Below are 4,532 nucleotides of genomic sequence, written 5' to 3'. Positions count from 1 at the left end.
CAAGCAGTCATGTCCAAAAGAAGAGGAATCTAAAGGTGTTTGAATGGTTTTTCTAAGTTGAGCGGTTTTGAAGGAATTAGATGCCAAAAAACGTACGGAATATATAATAATAATAATAAAGATTAGAAGAACAATACTGTGAATGCTTTTACAAGCATTCACACTAATTAAAGTAATTTGAAATGTACATTGTGGCTGAGTTTAGAGTGTCTGGGGGGGGGGTTGGGCCCGGATGGCTTGAGGATAGAAGCTCCTCTTGAGTCTCTCTGTCCTTGCCCGGATGATGCGGAACCTTCTACCGGATTGTAGAAGTTGGAAAGGTTTGTTGCCAGGATGGGACGGGTCCTTCAGTATCTGCGCTGCTTTAGTCTGGCATCTCCTGGTGTAGGTGTCCTGAAGCGGGGGGAGAGCAATCCTGCAGCAGCATTCTGCTGTACGGATCACTCTCTGGAGAGCTTTTTGGTCCTTAACACAGCTGTTCCCAAACCACGATGTGATATTCTGTGTGAGGATGCTCTTCACAGCGCCTGTATAGAAAATCCTGAGGATCTTTGTCGTCTCAGAACTTCTCTCATTTGTAACCTTCACTAAAGCTGTTTCTGTGCTGTGATGAGCTCTGAAACCTGAATAAAAATCTTCAAATAAGCCATTCCTATGCAGATGATCTGTTAGCTGTTTGACAACTACTCTTTCAAGGATTTTTGATATGAAAGGAAGGTTGGAGATTGGCCTATAATTAGCTAAGACAAGTGGGTCTAGAGATGGCCTTTTGAGTAAAGGTTTAACTACAGCCAGCTTGAAGGCCTGTGGTACCTGATATTTGGTGGTATTTTGTGGTAACCTGATATAGCCTGATATTTAAAAAATAAATCGGACATTTTAAACAGTTACTCGCAACTTGAGTAGTCTTTTCACCAAGTACTTTTTTACTCTTACTTAAGTAACATTTTTGACGACTACTTTTCACTTTTACTTGAGTAATAATATTTTTAAGTAATGCTACTCCTACTTGAGTACAATTTTTCGGTACTCGACCCACCTCTGGTTATATGTCTTCCATTTTCTAATAATTGTTCCCACAGTTGATTTCTTCACACCAAGCTGCTTACCTATTGCAGATTCAGTCTTCCCAGCCTATGATGTAAATTACAGGCCTCTCTCATCTTTTAAATGGGAGAACTTGCACAATTGTTGGCTGACTAAATACTTTTTGCCCCATTATACATCTCTATCTTTCACCACACTAACCTGCAGTAAATCCTTTCCTGCTATAGCTGTCTTTCCAGCCAATTCTCTACATTGCATGCCTATTAGCAATGCGGGGAATTGGCTGCAGTGTTGGATTGATTTGGTTGTAGACAATTCTTCCTTAGTGTCCTTTCCTATAAAATCCCTGGATGTTTGGCAAGGCTAGGTTACCTCAAAACATGGCCTGTGCCTAAGAAAGTACAGGATTTTTCCCCATTTTGAAAGATGGGAAGGAAATCCTGTACTTCCTGAAATATAGAAAGAGCAGAGCTCTGATAGGAGGATCCTTTGGTTAATGAAGATCTCAGAATCCCAAAAAAGTGGATGCTGTTCATCTGGACGTAACATTTTCAGCGGAAGAAACATTTTGTCATTTCATCCAAGTGATGAAATGTTCCTCCCACTGAAAACGCTCCAGATGAACAGTATCCACTTTTTGAGATTTACTCACCTGGATGATTGAGCATCAAGTATCAAGACAAGAGCTCAGAATGTTTCTTCAGCTCACAGCGTTTAAAGGCATCCTTTACTCACCTGAGGAGATTTGGTCCAGGTGTATCTGAGGTGTTAGAACAGCTGTGTTAAAGGAGCAGAAATACAGAAAAGACCCACGAGAAGCAGAGACCTCAGTCTGACCCTGAAAACAGAAAATATACAAAGATGATGTTCCTCAGGACATCAAAGTGGACTGGAAACACTGAAATACGATGGTCCATGTGTATCAGAGAAATGAACACCAGCATCTCTTACAGGACCAGGAGAGAGAGAGACCGCACAGAGATGAATGAAGATCCTCTGAGAACTAAAGACTTCAGTCTGAAACTGAAAGACCCCCAACTTAGTGACCATGGTGGCTACACCTGCACCGTCTACAACAAGGATGGATACATCCTGCTACACAAAGTACACTGTAATCCCTAATAGTTGTTCTAGCTCATAACTAATAAGCTCATAACACTCAAATGTCGTTTTGTAGTTGAGCAAACTATAAAGTATTGAGCTCTGTTGGCTTTTATGCAACTTTAATTGAATAGGGCTCAATATTTTTTAGCTAATTTGTTTGGAACGCTCAAAAAGTTTAAGAAGCATATATTAGTGACGTTCTGGTGGGTGGAGTCTTGTTGCTCCCTCAGGAAAGCTGAGTCAGCCATCTTGAATTTACCTTGATGCGGGGAAGATTTGGCCAGCCCGTGTGGATTAAGAGTCCCCAACTTCAACCCACCACGACCACCACCTTATTTTTTTTTCATCAACTGCCCTAAATTTGGTAAGTCTAACGTGTTTTTGTTTTGTTTAAATTTAATTTCAATAAACAGTCTTTTTATTTTTACTGAAATATATTCGTACTTTTGTGTACAGTGAATGTTTGTTATAAATAAATTCGAATCCAAGTAATTGTAATTTTAGAAGTTTTCGAATGTGACAAATACGTAATGTTATTTCAAATTACAACGGTGTAAAGTTTTGGCGGTTTTCCATGTGTCAGGATTCCTGGGTCATTGACCCAGCGTTTTCAGTTCATGTTCTGTTTTCGCCACTCCTACTATTTCCTGTTTCATTATGTTCAGCTGTGTATTCGACTGTGTCCAATTATCATCATCATCCAGTCTGTGTATTTAAGTTCCTCAGTTTTACCACTTCTCTGTCGTGTCATTGATGTTATTGTGATGTTATGTTGTCGGTTCCGCCTGCCTTCAGTCAGCCAGCCATTCAGTCCTTCAGTCAGTCAGTCCTTCATTTGTTCATTCAGTCAGTCGTCCAGCCAGCCAGCCAGCCGTTTCCTACTTCTGTTCTGTTTGTTCACTCCATCGACAATAAACACCCACCTTCACCTACCTACCTGTGAGTCCAGCGTTTGGGTCCTCCTTCTCTCATCCACGCCTCCACGACACAAACCCCTGACACCGTGGGGGACAACATTTCCCATAATGCATTGTATTCTTGCCCGGGAAGTTGACGGTGGCAGTTCTAGCTCCATGCGTTTGAACTTTCTGCCAAAACTTTCTACTGTCCGTTTCTACCGGTTGTCGTATTCGCTGGTAATGCACGTGCGTATTGTGAGTATACTTATTTCAATAAGTGTCCGCGTTACACAGTCAGTAGTTTACGCTGTTGAGCTATGTGTGTGTGTGTGTGCTAGCATGAAACGAATAATGCTAAACAACATGAGTGTGTTATCATGATGGTAATTAGACGCATGTTTGTATTTTTTCGTAGTCTCAAATGTGTGGTTGTGAGATAATCTCGAAATCCTTTTAACAGTTTAGAGGGGTATTCCACTAAGCGAGCTCTACAAGTCAAGGCTGGGCAGTGGGTCCATGAATAAACTGCCTCACTCCTGCAGGTGTCTTTCCATACTTCCCATCGTTCAAGTGAGGCTATGGACTTGTGTACGTTGTTTGTATCACCTTTACTCTCCATAAAAATTCATGTGTTTTTTTTGTTTTTTTTTCCAGGAACCAAAAGATGGCTGCTGCCCAGAAGCATGTGCTGCGTGTGTATGTTGAACGAGACACCGCCCTGAAACTTACTCTACTTCAGCGACCAAAGTCAGTGGAGGAGCTGAAAGAAATAATTCAAGAGAGGTTCAAGCCAAGACTGAATGAGGACTTTAGCCTTCACTATGAGGATCCGGACTTTGATGGTGGTCTTTGTCTCCTTGTGGACATCCAGGAGTTACCAGAGAAGGGCACATTAAGAGTTGTCAGACCTGAAAGCGACACCTTCTCTACTGCATCTTCTGACACAGACATACTCCCACATGTACCTGCGATACAGCGCCAGAAGACTTGGCCTGATGAATTTGTTGTTTCTAGTTTTGGTTATGAAATGGATCATATACTAGAAGAAGGAAATCGAGTTTATGAAGAATCAGGAAAATTGCTGAAGTTAAAGAGATCACAGAAGAGTGAAATCCTTAAAAAAAATGTCAGAAACAATCTACAGTTTTAAAGCATATGCACATGAAAAGGAATCTCCTGCATGAAGTCCAGGTGCTGGTTTTCCAGTGTGTGCGTCTGATGGCCCAAAGCTGACTCAGAGCTGTAACACCATCCATGGCTGCAGTATGGGACAGATGTGGGTGTGTCCTCATCTCCCAGAGGAGTCCAAATCGTCATCAAACAGCCCTACAGACACAAAAACGTGAAAATATAAACAACCAGACTATCAGCAGTGATTTAAGTACTTTAAGACCTCTGTGAAAATCATTTACAGTATATATCACAGAATTTAAGGCCTTTATAATCACAGAGCATACAGAGAAAAGTACTAAACTGAATCAA

General features: G+C 41.3%; 1 long non-coding RNA gene across 1 annotated transcript; it reads left to right on the top strand.

The window, feature by feature from the left end:
* The first annotated feature begins 2,385 nt into the window (after positions 1 to 2,385).
* On the top strand, positions 2,386 to 3,786 carry LOC120439362. Its single transcript, XR_005612590.1, has 3 exons — positions 2,386 to 2,515; positions 3,511 to 3,620; positions 3,705 to 3,786. It is a non-coding gene; the product is annotated as an uncharacterized LOC120439362 (long non-coding RNA).
* The last annotated feature ends 746 nt before the right edge of the window (positions 3,787 to 4,532 follow it).

This window comes from Oreochromis aureus, linkage group 3 (genome assembly GCF_013358895.1).
Source record: "Oreochromis aureus strain Israel breed Guangdong linkage group 3, ZZ_aureus, whole genome shotgun sequence".
NCBI classification, from domain to species: domain Eukaryota; kingdom Metazoa; phylum Chordata; class Actinopteri; order Cichliformes; family Cichlidae; genus Oreochromis; species Oreochromis aureus.
Note: the sequence above shows the minus strand (reverse complement) of the source record. Positions and strands in the feature narration are given on the sequence as shown.